Source organism: Garra rufa, chromosome 8 (assembly GCF_049309525.1).
Source record: "Garra rufa chromosome 8, GarRuf1.0, whole genome shotgun sequence".
Classification (NCBI taxonomy): Eukaryota; Metazoa; Chordata; class Actinopteri; order Cypriniformes; family Cyprinidae; genus Garra; species Garra rufa.
Window position 1 is genome coordinate 23,199,766 of NC_133368.1, and position 18,937 is coordinate 23,218,702.

The 18,937-nt window shown below is 36.6% G+C and overlaps 1 long non-coding RNA gene across 1 annotated transcript; it reads right to left on the bottom strand.

The window, feature by feature from the left end:
* Positions 1-867: 867 nt before the first annotated feature.
* On the bottom strand, positions 868-4,285 carry LOC141341213 (uncharacterized). Its single transcript, XR_012356636.1, has 3 exons — positions 4,197-4,285; positions 3,783-3,881; positions 868-2,749 (listed from the first exon to the last, which is right to left on the bottom strand). It is a non-coding gene; the product is annotated as an uncharacterized lncRNA (long non-coding RNA).
* Between the last annotated feature and the right edge of the window lie 14,652 nt (positions 4,286-18,937).

Consider the following 18,937-nt stretch of genomic DNA (forward strand, 5'->3'; position numbering starts at 1 on the left):
GCCATTTCTGTATGTTATCGCTCAGCACAGAAGCTAATGCCTATGTGCGACTCTCGGCAGAGAGATGCCTCACTCGGTCGGAGAAAACATGTCTGGCGACAACATCGACAATGAAATTCATTGTCGACTATTTCTATTATCGATTTTTGTCGACAACGTCGACGAATCGTTGCAGCCCTAATGTGGGTTTTAAATGGGCTGAAAAATGGGCTCTGTATGGGATTGTCCGCGGGTTCCATAATGGCCCCATGTTAACTGCCCACATGGATTTAATATAGGACTACACTTGCCACTAGGTGGGACCCAACTGGGCAACATGCACAAGACCCACATGGGTCCCAGCTTTAACCCAGCTAAGTTTTGTATGTGGGGCCAATGAGGGTTTTAAATGGGCTGAAAAATGGGCTCTATATGGGATTGTCCGCGGGTTCCATAACGGCCCCATGTTAACGGCCCACATGGATTTCACATTAGATTGCACTTGCCACTAGGTGGGACCCAACTGGGCAACATGCACAAGACCCATCTTGTTCCCAGATTTGGGTACTACAAGGTTACTACATGGGCTGAAATACGGGCTGTAACTGGGATTGTCCATGGGTTCTATGCTGGCCCCAGCAATTTATGCATGGGGCCAAGCTAGCTATCATCTGGGTTACATCTAAAAGAATATCAACACCACACACATACATTTTAAAGGATTAAAGCACACAGTGAGATTAAAATACTTTCAAATTTAAATTTTATTGGAGACACACAAGGACAGTATTTAAATAAGCAGATTAATGTCAGATTAAAGGGATAGTTCACAAAAAAAATTAAAATTTGATGTTCATTTGCTTACTCTAAGGGCATCCAAGATGTAGGTGACTTTGTTTCATAGTAAAACACAAAAAAATATTTTTTTAACTCAAACCATTGCAGTCTGTCAGTCATATAATGACAGTCAATAGTTACCAAATCATTGAGAGTAAAAAAAAAAAAACATGCACAGACAAAACCAAATTAAACACTGTGGCTTGTGACAATACATTGAGGTCTTGAGACACATAACGATGGGTCTGTACAAGAAACTGAACAGTATTTATATCATTATTAACCTCTGATCCACCGGAACATTCAGCTGTATGGAGAACGTTCACAATAGCTGACGTGTGATGCATCAACATGCTCTGGCAATGTAGTCAAAAGTTTGTCTTTTTAGGTGAAAAGTCAATACTCGCAGATGAGTTCACACAAGGAAATGTAATGTTTCAGGATAAGCACAAGTAATTACCATTTTGAGAGGCCAATATGCTCATGTAAACAATGAGTGATGTATACGCGTGAAAGATCACACACGGACTGGGTGAACATTCTCAGGACAGCAGAACGTTCCGGTGGATCAGAGGTAAATAATAATATAAATACTGTTCTTTTTTTTTTTTTGCACAGACCGATCGTTTTAAAGGGATAGTTCAATCAAAAATGAAAATGTGATGTTTATCAGCTTACCCCCAGGGCATCCAAGATGTAGGTGACTTTGTTTGTAGTCTGTCAGTCATATAATGGCAGTGGAAGGGCACAAACCTTTAAAGTAAAATCCAAATTACACCCTGCAGCTCGTGACGATACATTGATGTCCTAAGACACGAAACGATTGTTTTTTTTATGAGAAACTGAACTGTATTTATATAATTTTTTACCTTTGATACACAGCCACGTCTAACTGTCCTGAGCACGAGCTCATCATCCGGCTCGTTACATGTGTACGCGTTCTGGCGTAGTACACGTTAATGCCGGAAGCGATCTGTCGCATGAATACGACACTCATTGTTTACACAGTGCACAGAGATTGTTGGTATAGCAGCTATTCAAAATGGTAATTACTTGCACTTATCCTGATTGTTCAAACCGATTTAAAGCAAAAAATTAAGTTTGCTTGCGCAAACTCATCCGGGACTGCTGACTGTTCACCGATTTCCCCTTATAACGTTTGCGTATACTATGCCAGAGCGCGTACACGTGAAATGAGCCGGAGGCTGAGCTCGCGCTCAGCACAGTTGGACTTGGCTGTGTATCAAAGGTAAAAAATGATATAAATACTATTCAGTTTTTCACAAAAAAAAAAAAAAAACAATCGTTTCATGTCTTAGGACATCAATTTATCGTCACGAGACGCGGGGTGTAATTTGGATTTGTCTGTGCATGTTTTTTTTTTTTACTTTTAAAGGTAAAACCAAGCACCAAGCCCATCCACTGTTATTATATGGCTGACAGACTGCAACGGTTTGAGTTAAATATCTGAAGAAACAAAGTCACCTACATCTTGGATGCCCTGGGGGTAAGCAGATAAACATCAAATTTTCAGTGAACTATCCCTTTAAGACCTCAATGTATCTTCATGAGCTGTAGGGTTTAATTTGGTTTTGTCTATGTATATATATTTTTTTACTTGTAAAGATTTGGTAACCACTGACTGACCTTTAAAGAGCATCTCTTAAAAGTTATAAACCTACTTGTTCAAAATAATGTAAAAGTTATTACATTTTCAACCTGTATTTGACCTAATATTTACTGAAAGCTTTGAACATTTGAACAGGAAATAAATTGGAAACAATTAGAAGCAGCAGCAACTATACATTTGTGCTTACAGTTCAGACAGTCACTCGTGCATTCTAGACATCCTCTGTACTCCTCCGTCTCTTGTTCCAATTTTGAGAGATCCCCATCAGCTTCTTGCCAATCAGTGCAGCCTTATTAAGAACCTCTGCAAAACAAATTTGTTTAAATATACTGAATATGCAAGATCAAATTACAAATAGCAGTTTTGTGCTTGACTGAATTAGGGTAATGCTTACAATGAAAATAATTGTGTTACTTACATGTAAAAACAACATATTAAAGAAAAACAACTATTACTCAGGATAATACTAAAAATAATAATAATAATTCTGAATTGTCATAGAATTGGATCGTCATTGGAGGGGCATTAGGGAAATCAATAGAGAATTACTGTTCATTCATTCAAACTAATCTAATTAAATTTTTTATTGCTAAAATCAGTTTATGAAGCATGAATATGCAATGTGTTTTAAAGGACCACTACAATTATTGTTATGAGTTAACCATTTAAAAAAAAAATAATAATAATAACAACAAAAATTTTAATAATTTTTTTGATAAAGACTTTTTCATTATACTATTAGGCAGATTCTCGCATTTATATTCTATGTCCATGGATGGAATCGACCAACAAAATAATGCTTAAAGTATTTTTTATTATTATTAATATTATTAATGCTGATGATTTATGAGTGCATTTAAAATAGAAATTTTAAAATATTCTTCTTTGTGTCGTTGGAAAACAAATGAGTTGATCACAAATGTGGACCATTCTTAAATTTCCAGGATGGATCGACTTAAGGGTTACAGTTTTAATAACATAAGTTAGAGCTGTTAAAAAAAGGGTAATTACCCTGATAAGTTAGAGCTGTTAGATAAACTAAAATACTAAAACTTTTTTTTTTACTACCTGAAGATTTAACAAAAAAATACATAATAATAAAATAAAAAATAAAATAACACGTAATTGTAGGTTCTGGCAAATTCATTTTTAGAGTCAATTTAGAATTTAAATCATTACACATAATTCAGAATCCTAACTGCACACTGTATTAAGTAAATTATGTAAAAACAAATTTAAATAGACATAAAAGTAAACTAAAAAGTACTTTTTATAACACTTTAATAACATCAAATCAAAACTCCTCGCACATTGCAAATAGTTAATAAATCCATACCAGATGTTATAGTGGAGTGTAGCAGATAAAGAAGAGCCCTCCACTATATTGCCAGTAATCAGCTGAATCCTCAGTCGGTCTGGGGTGGGCTGATAAGTCCTTAAAAATAAAGATTTCACTTTTAAAATTCTTTTAAACTCTTATACAAAATGTTTTTTAAACGTACCAACATTTGCCACTATAAATCATTCCGAAAACATGAACAGTCAGGTTTGAATATGTTAGTTATTATATAATTAAAAATGTAAGAATATGCCTAAATCATGGCAATCCAAAAAGAAAAAATGTGAATCCCCAAAGACACTGGATTCACAACAATAGACTCTTTTTATAAATGTATCATAACATGATAAACACAATTGTAGCTTAAAAATTAGTGCACTCAAATCAAACCAAAACTTCTAATAATTTTACCTGCAGCTGCATTTATCCAGACCCATTTGAGGCTCATGAAGGACTCATAATATTTTTGTAGTGAAATAAATAGAGGACTGATGATTGTAGCATGTTCTCCGTATTTGTTACCTCAGATGAAGAAAGACAAAATAATAAAAAAGTTAGTCATATTGATAATCAGTGGGGCAAATGTCTTACAAATGTATTTTTTTGATTATGAGAAGAACCATACTTTTAACTTTATATTTTAATAGATTAAAAATTAAAAATAATGTTATTGGTAGCAGTTTGTGTTTTTATAGTTAGATATAGTTAGCTTTAATATCACTTTCATCACTTACTGTACTCATTGCTCCTTCTCATGCATTGCGTTTAAATTAGCTGACAACATTTGTAGCCTATCTATAACACATAGCAATATCAGGGGCTACAAATACGTGCTAATATGCTAATCGCGATTAGCATCTGGTTTAACATCTTTGATGAGCCAGTACACACAAAGATGCAAGTCTTAGTGCGTCTGTTAACTTACCTCATTTGTAACTTACACAGAAAGAACATAACACTAGAAAGACTGAAATATGTTTGCTTACCTGATATCAGCAATCTGTTTGCAGGACCTCCCAGATCCAGTCCGTCCTTCCTCTGTGTTCACATTCCAGCTTTTGTTCTCAGCATGTCACAACGCGAGTTAATTTAAAATAATATTCAAATAACCAGGGACAGACCGCGTAATCTTGCTGAGCAGAAGCACACACATCACCAACTCAAACTAACGTATTTTCAAACTTGACCGGTAAAGGCGCGCACAGTTGTCATTGGCCAGTTACTAAGATGACAGTCAGCTTAACCAATCATGATCCCTGCAGCAAGGTTAAACAACCAGCGTGGTAATGGCAAGATAAAGATTTTTTTAAGAAATATGTGTGTTAAGTGTTATTTGTAGGCTGTATTATTTTAATAGTTGTTCAAAAAGTGTTTTCAGTGTATGAAATAAAAATGCAGTTTTAGCAATTCACAAAATTTTAGGTCCACAAAATCAAAACAAAGATAGGCTATTGATTCAAAATACATACACTATATAGCCAAAAGTACCCTTCTAATGAACAGGTTTGACTACTTTAGTAATTTCCATGAGTACAAATCTTAATGTTTAAGCATAAAATGATATTCTAGGGAATTGATTTTAATAGCAAAAGTTTGGACAGGAGCTTCTTCAGTTCTAACATGACAATGCCTTTGTGTATAAGGCAAGGTTCAAATTGAAATGATTGATTCAGTCAGTGTGGAAGAACTTAACTGGTCTGCATAAAGCCACGTCTTAATCCCAGTTGAACACCTCTGTGTGACTTTAAATGCAGACATTGAGCCAAAAAGTTATCACCAAACAATGACTTGTACATATCGGTAGCCTACAGTCATTTTTGACAAATCCAAAACTTTTTCAACAGAGATGGAAATACAATTTTTAAATACATTAATTATGTTCCCATTTTTGTTGCCACAGTTTTAGAAGTGCCTATTTCTGTTTTAAAGAAGGATTGTCCTAATACTTTTATCCATGTGGTGTTTGTACAAGTCATTGGTGTTTGGCGATGCGTTTTTGGCTCAAGGTCTTCATTTAAAGTCACTCCAGAGGTGTTCAACTGGGATTAGGACATGGCTTTATGCAGACCAGTCAAGTTCTTTCAAACTGACTGAATCAGTCATTTCGGTTTGAACCTTGCCTTATACACAAAGGCATTGTCATCTTACAATTGAAGAGGCTCCTGTCCAAACTCTTTCTATAAAATTAGAAGCACAATTCCCTAGAATATCATTTTATGCTCAAACATTAAGTTTGTTCTAATGGAAATTACTAAAGTAGTCAAACCTGTTCATTAGAAGCGAGCAAATACTTTTGGCAATAGTGTATCATGTAAAAAAAAAACAAAAAAAAAAAACTTTGATTTATAAGTATTTTTGTTAACCCTTTTCAATCATTTAGCAAACCATTTTATAGCTTTGATGGTTTGTCATGTGCTGGGACAGAAAATTAAAAAAGCTAATGATACATTTCAGAAACATAAAATTCCATTCTATCTTTCTTTAATTGGGCTATTTTATTATATGAACTGATGACCTTACAAAATTTAAAAGAATATCTCTAGAAATGCATTTGTCACTCTGACTGACCATAAAACTGGGGGAGTTCCACTAAATCAGGGCACATGACAAGCTGCTAGAGGGTTTGATTTCTTCTACCCGTCTCAAAGCCATTACAATCCCAATATTTTATCCCATTGTTTAGAGATAATTAGTAATCTCTAACCTTTTCATTAAAGTGCACAGTTTTCTTTATTTTATTTTTTATATAAAAACATCTATTGTGATAAACATTGTGCTGTAACTAACAAAATCAGACCACTAAAAACTGACACTTTGAATAGGTAATGTCCAATGAGTGTACAGGTCATTTGCCCAATTTCAGATAACAAAAGACATGTGCTATGCAGGACATTTTTGACCACACCCAGGTTTGACCTGGTTTGCCTGTACCAGCTGGGTTCTTCAACTCCAAAATTCTGCTATCATTTCCTCACCTTAAGTTGTAGGCTACCAAACCTGTATTAATTTCTTCTGTGTGATAAAAACAATATACACAAATATTTTGGGAAATTATCTTAACAAAAAGTTTCTGGTCCCCAATGACTTCCATAGCCTTTTTATTTATTTATTTTTATTTCCCAAGATGGGTCCAGCAACTGGCTTCCAACATTCTTTAAAATATCTAATTCACAAATAATTTAGATAATGTTCAACAGAAAAAAAGACTTCATGCAGGTTTTGAACAGAGAATGAGCAAATGATGACAGAATTGTGATTGTCTTGCTGAGTTTAGTTCTAACTCTAACCAAACACGGCTCTAACCAAAAGCTAATCATAATGCTCCAAACTATTTGTAAATTAAACTCAGTCATGTTTGATTAGAGTTAAAATCATATTTGGTTAGGCCAAGAGGACCCCATGTTCCTTATGAAAATTTATAATGGTTTTACAATGAAAAAAATCTATAATTATTGTAGTTATTTTTTGGTAACTATCAATTAACTATATGGGTACCAATTTGGCCCCATGTGGGCTCCCTATATGGGACTGATTGTGTTTGCCCGTGTCTTACACAACTGGAATGAATAAGCGGGCCCCATATATATTTTCCCATTCTGAACCCATATAAACAGTAACTACGTGGGTATTACCTTGGCCCCATGTAGGCAGCCTGTATGGGATTGATTGAGTTTACCCATGCCAGACCCATATGGTTTATCAAAGCGGGCCCCATATGTGTTTCCCATTTTGAACCCATATAGACGGTAACTATCTGGGTACTACAATGGCCTCATGTAGGCAGCCTGTATGGGATTGATTGAGTTTGCCCATGCCAGACCCATATGGTTTATCAAAGTGGGCCCCATATGTGTTTCCCTATTCTGAACCCATATAGACAGTAGCTATGTGGGTACTACCTTAGCCCCATGTAGGCAGATTGTATGTGATTGATTGAGTTTGCCCATGCCAAACCCATATGGTTTATCAAAGTGGGCCCCATATGTGTTTCCCTATTCTGAACCCATATAGACAGTAGCTATGTGGGTACTACCTTGGCCCCATGTAGGCAGACTGTATGGGACTGATTGAGTTTGCCCATGCCAAACCCATATGGTGTGTCAAAGCGGGCCCCATATGTGTTTCCCCATTCTGAACCCATATAGATGGTAACTATCTGGGTACTACCTTGGCCCCATGTAGGCAGACTGTATGGGATTGATTGAGTTTGCCCATGCCAAACCCATATGGTTTATCAAAGTGTGCCCCATATGTGTTTCCCCATTCTGAACCCATATAGATGGTAACTATCTGGGTACTACATTGGCCCCATGTAGGCAGACTGTATGGGACTGATTGAGTTTGCCCATGCCAAAACCATATGGTGTGTCAAAGCGGGCCCCATATGTGTTTCCCCATTCTGAACCCATATAGATGGTAACTATCTGGGTACTACCTTGGCCCCATGTAGGCAGACTGTATGGGACTGATTGAGTTTGCCCATGCCAAACCCATATGGTGTGTCAAAGCGGGCCCCATATGTGTTTCCCCATTCTGAACCCATATAGATGGTAACTATCTGGGTACTACCTTGGCCCCATGTAGGCAGACTGTATGGGATTGATTGAGTTTGCCCATGCCAAACCCATATGGTTTATCAAAGTGTGCCCCATATGTGTTTCCCCATTCTGAACCCATATAGATGGTAACTATCTGGGTACTACATTGGCCCCATGTAGGCAGACTGTATGGGACTGATTGAGTTTGCCCATGCCAAAACCATATGGTGTGTCAAAGCGGGCCCCATATGTGTTTCCCCATTCTGAACCCATATAGATGGTAACTATCTGGGTACTACATTGGCCCCATGTAGGCAGCCTATATGGGATTGATTGAGTTTGCCCATGCCAAACCCATATGGTTTATCAAAGTGGGCCCCATATGTGTTTCCCTATTCTGAACCCATATAGACAGTAGCTATTTGGGTACTACCTTGGCCCCATGTAGGCAGACTGTATGGGACTGATTGAGTTTGCCCATGCCAAACCCATATGGTGTGTCAAAGCGGACCCCATATGTGTTTCCCCATTCTGAACCCATATAGATGGTAACTATCTGGGTACTACCTTGGCCCCATGTAGGCAGACTGTATGGGATTGATTGAGTTTGCCCATGCCAAACCCATATGGTTTATCAAAGCGGGCCCCATATGTGTTTCCCCATTCTGAACCAAAATAGATGGTAACTATCTGGGTACTACCTTGGCCCCATGTAGGCAGACTGTATGTGATTGATTGAGTTTGCCCATGCCAAACCCATATGGTTTATCAAAGTGTGCCCCATATGTGTTTCCCCATTCTGAACCCATATAGATGGTAACTATCTGGGTACTACATTGGCCCCATGTAGGCAGACTGTATGGGACTGATTGAGTTTGCCCATGCCAAAACCATATGGTGTGTCAAAGCGGGCCCCATATGTGTTTCCCCATTCTGAACATATATAGATGGTAACTATCTGGGTACTACATTGGCCCCATGTAGGCAGCCTATATGGGATTGATTGAGTTTGCCCATGCCAAACCCATATGGTTTATCAAAGTGGGCCCCATATGTGTTTCCCTATTCTGAACCCATATAGACGGTAACTATCTGGGTACTACCTTGGCCCCATGTAGGCAGACTGTATGGGATTGATTGAGTTTGCCCATGCCAGACCCATATGGTTTATCAAAGCGGGCCCCATATGTGTTTCCCCATTCTGAACCCATATAGACGGTAACTATTTGGGTACTACATTGGCCCCATGTAGGCAGACTGTATGGGATTGATTGAGTTTGCCCATGCCAAACCCACATGATTTATAAAAGCGGGCCCCATATGTGTTTCCCCATTCTGAGCCCATATATATGGTAACTATCTGGGTACTACATTGGCCCCATGTAGGCAGCCTGTATGGGATTGATTGAGTTTGGCCATGCCAAACCCATATGGTTTATCAAAGCGGGCCCCATATGTGTTTCCCCATTCTTAACCCATATAGACAGTAATTATATGGGTACTACCTTGGCCCCATGTAGGCAGCCTGTATGGGATTGATTGAGTTTGCCCATGACTGACCCATATGTTAAACCCATATGGGCCCCACTTGTATAGCCCATTTTGAGCCCATATGCTCATTTCTCATTAGTGACCCAGCTGGGACCCACATGGGGAGCCCACCTCTTTTGACCCATGTGGGACCTACTTAGCTACCTCAAGTGGGCCCCAGATAAGATGCCCATTTTGGGACCATGCCCACTTGGTACCCATATAGCCCAAGCATAAACCATGTGGGCCCCACATATGCATGTTGGCTGGGATTATGTCATTTTTATCATTATACCACCGTTTAAAAGTTAAATACATTTTTTTTTATAATAATTTTGGTTTGAACATGGTCAAATTATAGTTGTGTATAGTTTCATTAAAACATTGTTTATTTAATACAAACACAATTTTTGCATGTCATCATTATCTTTTATTACAGTGCAGCTATTTCATAAATCACATGTTTTCTTTTAATCAAATATCTCATTTATTATGGTACCACGGCACTTCCCTGACCAAGATCATAAAAACCCTTTTAGCCAATAACCTAACAGAATCCTTAAGTAAACTTTTAACAAAACGTTTAACAAAATAGACCAACTTGACTAACGTGCTTCATTTCATCCGCTTGAAAAATGACACGCATGCGCACAGTATCAGCTCATCGATTCTCAAATCGGACGCGTCCGAAAGAAACCGGTTCTCGTTCAGTGTACTGGTGATCCGAAAGAAAGCGATTCTCGTTCAGTGTACCGGTGATCCGAAAGAAAGCGATTCTCGTTCAGTGTACTGGTGATCCGACAACCGCTGCAACCGATTCAAGACTCGTCTCGAGAACGACAACCGCTCTGGCAGCTGCTCTGCTCATGCGCATCATCAGCTCTCTTTTCACAGCCGTTCAAAAACTGTTTGATTTACTGAATAACTCGGGAAATTGATTTGTTTTGAATCAAAGGGAGTGTCAGACATGTTAAAAAGTAAAAACCTTTAAGTAATTTGTGGATTAGTGCTTACTAGAGACGCGAACCGTTTCAAACGATTCAGTTCGATTTGGTGAACTGGTTCAACCGGTTCACTAAGAAGATCCGGTTAAATAGAACGATTCGTTCGCGAACCGGACATCACTATTTTGAGCGCTGCACGACAGAATAGATCATGACGCGATCGGGGGTCTTGATCTTATTTACATCTTATATAAATGCTATTTTTAACAGTTCTTTCAGCCAATGAAAACACAGAGAGCACAAATCAGTGGCCGAGAGCGCATATGATTGACAACTACGACACAAGCTCTTATATCAGTGTTGCTGTTAAAGTTCTGTTTATTTTGTTTCAGTGTATAGTTTGCTAATTTTGTCATATTAGACACGTCATGTCTTGTTTTATTCATGCAATAAATGCATATCCACTGCTAAGCTGTGGGTAATGACTAATTTCATGGGCAATGCAGACAAAATTACAATTCAAAATCAGTCAGAGCTACAGAAAAATCTTTTTTTTTTCTTTTTTTTTTTTTACAAATGAAGCTTCATATTATGAGAAGGCAACTTTCTACGACCTTTACATCCTGCATTCATTGCGAAATTAGCTTCCTCCAATCTAAAAAACAAGAATAGAAAAAGAATCGAAAAAACAGTGAGGAATCGATTCTTGGAATCAAACCAAATTCCAGATTCCAGAACCAGGAAACGGAATCGATTCCAAAAATTTCGGAATCGAACAGCCCTATGCTGTTCCACAGGAACTGTTATCATTTACATGTGTGGAGAGTCTCAAACTCTGCATGTTGATGTGAGTTTGGGTAACGTTCATCTGGAAGCACCATGCGCCATTCCATCAGATTTGTAAGGTAAATAATTTATAAACCTATGCAAACTCAAAACATCAATATCTTTCTAATTATGCTGTGTTCATCGCGATTTCAAAATAAAAGTTTAAACCCTCACTCTGACTTATTGATGTCCACGTATTCATTAAATTACTGTGGATATAGCATGTGTGTGGTAAAGACTTTACCACACACATGCTATATCCACAGTAATTTAATGAAAAGATATGGCCAAATATTAAAGATTAAGTGGACATTTGACTTTTATTATTGTTTAGTCAATATTAAACAAGGATTAGATTAAGCAGTGAAGTGTAAAAACTATCGTCAGGCTGTTGGCGAACTCTGCAGGCCTTTGTTGTAATGCGTAATGTACATTAGCTCTATTGTTTATAACAGTTTTGTGCAATAAAACCTTATGATTTCTTGCTTTTGATTCTTTATTTAAACTAATTATTATTACTATTATATATGTATTTAATTTAAATTTTAAAGGCTATTGATCATTTATATCCTTTTTTATATTTAAATATATATATATATATATATAATTATAGGGTTCTATGAAATATATTTTTAGATATATTTTGGAAATTTTATTTCCAAATTCATTTTTTTCCGTTTTCAATTTTCTATACTCTGTGTTAATGATTAAATATTTTTTGTAATCAAAAAGCCTGTTTAATTAATTGAGTTTTACAATTTTATTTTTACCAAATTCTTTTTCATTACTTTTCTGGATTCAATTTTATTGGTTCCATTAAATTTTAATAATCAAACGCGTCTCCAATTAATTGAATTTAGTAAGGAAAATTGGTGATTTTTATTTAGATTAGTTTAGGTTAATCGAAAAATTAGTCGATAAAATAGTCAGTTGTGGCAGTCCTAAATTTCACTACCTGTGAACTCACGATAAGCTCATAAAAAGCAGTTTACCTCCTCGATGCTTCATGTTTACCCTGTGCTCTTTTTGTTTTCGATACACCACTTGTTCCCTTCGTAAAATCATGTCGCATAGCGTCACATTTTGTCATTACTTCCTGTTTTTGGTTTGTTTAGAAGTATTTGGTCCATGTTGCATTCATATAATTGATACTGCACAAGAGTTTGTTTGGAGCGGACCAAGACTCATCTTTTTAGCAGTCTCAGTCCGCTTGTTTGGTGCGTGCCAGGCTTCAGATGGCAGCGTTTACACTTACTCAAATGAACTGCACTAACAGAGCAATCGCACCAGAGTTTTTTTTTTTATCAAACCAAACATGACAAGTGTGAACAAACAAGTTCATCTTCTCTATATTAAATGCATTTCATTTTGGGTGAACTATCCCTTTAACACCAGGATGGGAATTTTAGGGGGTCTGACCACCTTAATTAAGGGTTTAAGTCTGGTAAAAGTAGGTTATTATTATTTAAGTATATATCAGTTTCAATAGGGGTTTTAAATATTTTAGTAATGTTAAACAACAGGAAGTTAGTTCTAGGACCCCAATGAAATAGGCAACCTTTGTGCCCCAGTAAAAGAACTAGCAATGCCAGATTCGTGAATTAATCACTCTTTTGAGGTCTGAGGTAGTTTACAAATCAGTTTGATTAGTTAGTTCAGACGGTTGTTTCACGTAGAATCTTTGCAAAGGTTTTTCCCATAGGAGTGGACACGGACATTTGTAAATTTTAAGGGTCTGGGTTCCGGTCTCATCTGCGTCTATCTATTTTTAGCTGTACAAAACCGCTTGTTTTGCTGCTTGATACTGCAAATTGGTGCGTCTTACCATATTATTGTAATGTATTATCTTGTGAACACTGGTTTGTAGTGCAAACAGTTTTACCGTTTACTGCACCTTGTTATTTTTTTCTCTTATTTATATAACTTTAGTGAATAATGAACCGGAAGTCTTAACCATAGGCAGTGTTGGGAAGGTTACTTTGGAAATGTAATAGGTTACAGATTACAAGTTACTTGATTTAAAATGTAATAAGTAGTGTAACTTTTCAATTACTTTATAAAAGTAATGTAACTTATTACTTTTAATTACTTTTTGATTACTTTTCTAAATTTTTTTATATTTTCAACTGTTATTCAGCATTCAACATTTAAACCAGGGAGAGTTTATCGGTAGCACTCAACATTGATGATTGTCAGAGTTTCAAAATCCTTCATCACTTGAATAAAGTAAGGGATAATAAACATCTTTATTTTGCAGTAACAACTGTCTACATTATCAACAACATTATCCCACTTATTCCACAACTGCTTTATAGATTATTAAGATTTAGGTCAAAATTATTAGACACGAAACACTGATCTTATTTGAACGCAAAGCTTCCATGAAGAAATCAGTTGCTAGCAAACAGCAAGTTCAAATTAGACATTTTAGGTATACAGTGCAGTCTTACCTGTTTTCTTACACAACATTTCACCACATAAATAATTAAGGAAGTAGTACTAGTTTGTTAGTTATCTTATAATCCATTACAGTGCACACAAAAAAAATGGCAGCAGCTTCATTTGTATGAAACAATAGAGTGAGTCCACGATACCAGGATGACAGAATTAAGAAATTGTCCACATAATATTGAATTAAGCTTTAATAATTTATTAGCTAACCAAACACAAAGCTTCCGCCAAGAAAAATGATCAAGCATATAGCACTGACTGAAGTTGCCCTGAATGTTGTGACTGACCAATCAGCAATCAAGCATTCCACTTTTTTTTTTCTTTTTATGCCTTTTATTGTGATAGGACAGTAGAGAGATGACAGGAAAGAGCTGGGAGGAGAGAGGGGAGCGGGATTGGCAAAGGACCTCGAGACGGGAATCAAACTAGGGTCACCGTGAGCGCAGTTGCACTATCTGTCATAACAAGATAACTTGAATATAAAAAATAACATCATGAGAAATAGTTTAATAGCTGTGATACTGGGTTTGAAGTTAAATGTTTGCATAGTTATGACAGGAAACACGACCATCTAACAATGCCTTGGAAAAAACAATCTTAAAAGTATATTTATAAACCCAAATAGGAAAAAAAAACCAGTTATCGAATAAGCATGTGTCCTATTCTGTGTCCTAAACTCCTGAAACACTGCTGTCTCATTTTAGAGCATTCAATGCAATTTATGAAAGAAGTCAATTCAATCTGTAAGTGGGGGTGAGTGTGTGAAAAAATTCTAATGTAATCCCCTTTGTAATCTCTGGCATTTTTCAGAAGTAACTGTAATTTAATTACACATGTTTTCTCAGTAACTGTAACTAATTACAATTACATTTATTTTGTGATTAAATTACGTAATTCCGTTACATGTAACTAGTTACTCCCCAACACTGACCATAGGCTTATTTACACGCTGTAGAATCAGGTGGACAGAAAACAAAAGTGAATATATTTAGTCTGTAGGAAACAAAAGTTTCAAAAGCCACTTATCGTTTGTCAGCGATGACAACAGCTCTTTATTGCGTGTCCAGGTCCTGCAGATTCTGTCTCTGCTCCAGTGAAAGAATTTATGTCGGTATATCCGTAATAGTATTAGAAATATGATTTTTTTTTACTGATATTGATGAAAGGCTACAAACGCCCCTAGTAAGAAAACGAATGTAAGAAATAATAATTACAGCAAATAAGCGCCAAGGGTTGGTGGTAACCATAGCAACAGTAAGCTGCTCTCGCACTTTCCATTGGGATCAGTTTTAGAAAATATGATAAAACCAGGTAAGTACTCTGTTTATGCAGTACTTTATGCTGCTCCTGAAAAATAAAACCCAGTAAAAAACCATTGTAGAATTCGCTAATCGCAACATTATTTTAAGATTATCTAAGGGTGACTAGCATTTTACAAAGTGCCTCTACAGATGTCTGCGATACATCTCTAACGTTAAGTGCTTCTGCAGACAGACAGCTGCTGTCTAACCCTTCTGTGCTCTTTGGTGTCTAATCTAATTCTGACGAGTATGTTACAGTATTAAAACTATTCAGGGACACTCAAAAATACAGCTGACACTATTTTTAAAGCATCCTGAGTGGCTGTAAGGGGGGTGCAATTATGTACAGGCACAGAGGCCATAGGCCTATTTCCTTTAGCCCATTATATCATTGTGTCTCAGGAACAGTTTGAACAATACACTGCTCTTATACACCTTCAGACACATGATAATACAACAATTTTCTAGTGACGTCCTCCATCCATTCCCACTCAGAAGTCCTGCAGTTCTCCTCATCTCCGTTGTGGGGCAGCGTGACTGAGCTGAATGACAGAAGCAGCTGTGACTGTGTGTCAGCTCAGTGTTTCCCACATCCTCATATCAGTACTCGAAATGCTCATCTCTGCGGTATTTAGCAGTGACACTGATCACATCAACGTTCAACTTTGATTGTATCTTGTTTAGATACAGTGCACATCAAAAAACATTTACACATTTTACATATTACACATTTTTGTACATTTTACAAAAAAGCTCACATTTGGTCTACAGTAAAAAAAAATTAACCAATTTGCAGATTTTTTACAATGTATTTTGTGTGTATACAATGTATAACAGGGTTAACAGATACCAGGTGTTTTACAGACCATGGTTATTATTGGTAAAGGAGACGTTCACTTCAGAATGATATTTTCCTGATAATTTACTCACCCCCATGTCATCCAAGATGTTCATGTCTTTCTTTCTTCAGTCGCAAAGAAATTACGTTTTTTGAGGAAAACATTCCAGGAATTTTCTGCATATAGTAGACTTCTATGGTTTGAAGGTCCAAACTGCAGTTTAAGATCCCAGCCAAGGAATAAGGGTCTTATCTAGCCAAATTATCTGCCATGTTCTAAAAAAATTATTTTCTATTCTTTTTATCCACAAATGCTCATCTTGCACTAGCTCTGCAATACACATTCGCATCTTCACGCATTATGTAATCCCATTGGAAGAGTCATGCACAGTTAGTTCTTCGTTGGTGTACTTCGGTTAAAAAAAAGGGTAACGTATGACCCGACATCATAGTTTTACCTTTTTTGTAAAGGGTGTTTGACTTTTTTGCACATTCGCTTTGTAAACTGTGGGTCATTACTTCTGTGCGTGGTTACGTAATGTGTGAGGCTGAGCTAGTGCTAAATGAGAATTTGTGGGTAAAGTATATAAATTTGTATTTTTCTTCGAAAATTACTGATCGTTTCACTAGATAATACCCTTATTCCTCGGTTGGGATCATGTAGAGCCTTTTGAAGCTGCACTGAAACTGCAGTTTGGACCTTCAACCCGTTGGCCACCATTGAAGTCCACTATATGGAGAAAAATCCTGGAATGTTTTCCTCACAAAACTTAATTTCTTTACGCTGAAGAAAGAAAGACAAAAACATCTTGGATGACATGGGAGTGAATAATTTATCAGGAAACTTTCATTCTGGAAGTGAACGAATCCTTTAACTAAAGCATAAAAAAGTTACTTAAAATAAAAGTTGAACTGAAATCAAACAAAATATAATCTTATGTTTATTTCAGTTGCTACATTTCTCATTTGCATTTATTTTAACTCATTTTTTAAATAAATGAAATTAATAAAAAAATATTAATATATAAAAAACAAACACACACACACACATATATATATATTCTGTTGTGGTTCAAAGATCACTCCAAAGCAGAACATGTAATAGTCTGCGAGGTTGCAAAAGTTCGGATAACTTCTAAGCAACTAAAGGCCTTTCTCACATTGGCTAATGTTAATGTTCATGAGTCCACCATCAGGAGACACTGAGCAACCAATGGTGTACATGGCAGAGTTGCAAGAAGAAAGCCACTGTTCTTCAAAAAAAGAAAATTGCTTGCTAAAGATCACGTGGACAAGCCAGAGGACTATTGAAGAAAGGTTTAAAGGATGGATGAAACCAAAATTGAACTTATTGGTTTAAATAAGAAGCTAATATTTTCAAAGAAAAGAACACTCTGTGTTCCAGCTTAAAAATCCTATACCATTTGGAAATGTGGTGGTGGTACGGCTCAGGCCTGTTTTGCTGCATCTTGGCCAGGACAGCCTGCCATCATTGAACAGTGAATTCTGAATTATACCAGCAAATTCTAAAAGAAAATATCAGGACAGCTGTTTAAGAACAGAGTCTCAAGAGAATGTGGGTCATCCAGCAAGACAACAACCCCAAGCACATCCAATTAATCCAATTCAAATGTTGTAGAAGGACCTAAGCAAGCAGTTCATAGAAGGAAACCCACCAACATCACAGAGTCTTTGTGGTTCTGCAGTAAGGAATGGGCTAAAACTCCTACATGTTATTGTGCACGACTGATCAGCATTTACAAGAAACTTTACTTTCAGTTACTGCAGCAAAAGGGGGTCACACCAGATACTGAAAGCAAAGATTCACACTTTTGCAACGCACAGATATGTAACACTGGATCATTTTTCTCAATAAATAAATGACAAAGAAACTATTTTTCTCTCACTTGTTTGATTGGGTTCTCTTTGTCTACTTTCAGGACTTAAATGAACATCTGATTATGTTTTGGGTCATATTTATGCAGAAATGCAGAAAATTCTAAAACTTTAATATTAAAAACTTTTATTTGATAATATTAAATATTATCTTGGTTCACACCAAGATCGATAACTATAAAGATAACTATATATTGGCATCCACACCAGCGGACAGTATTGTCACTTTAAATTCTGGAGCTCGTTACAGCAGCTTTGTTTGGGAGTTAATGTTTTCATCGTTCATCAGTTCTGAAAGTGAATTTAACTAAAGCCACCTTACTAACTATATTAATAAGCAGCAAATTTTCGAGTTTACTGAGGCAAAACTTGTAGTTAATAGTGAGAATCAGTTCCCAAACTAACATCTGATCAATAGATCTTTAAGCTAACAATTGCAGGTTACCACTTTTTAGGGTGTGCATACTAACAGGATGCAAAGCAATAGTGGGAACAAGTAAAAACATGCTCTTCTGTTGACCAAGCTTCTGCACGATTCTTCAGCGCAGTGGCATGAGGCTTTAAAGCTTAGTCGCTGGAAAAAACAAGTAGGTAGTAAGGGGGGTCTGAACAGCTGAGAATGAGTATTAAACACCTTGGATGACTCCTCGTTTAAATAAAACCACATCTCTCCTTCTGGAAAACAAAACACTGGTGGACAGATGCAGATACTGTGCCAGAGAAAACCTGTGTACCATGTCTGCACGAACATTGTCTGCAACATCACATTCCAGCAAGTAGGTGGTTTTGTATAAGAATAGGATGCTGTCATGGTAGTGGGAATGTC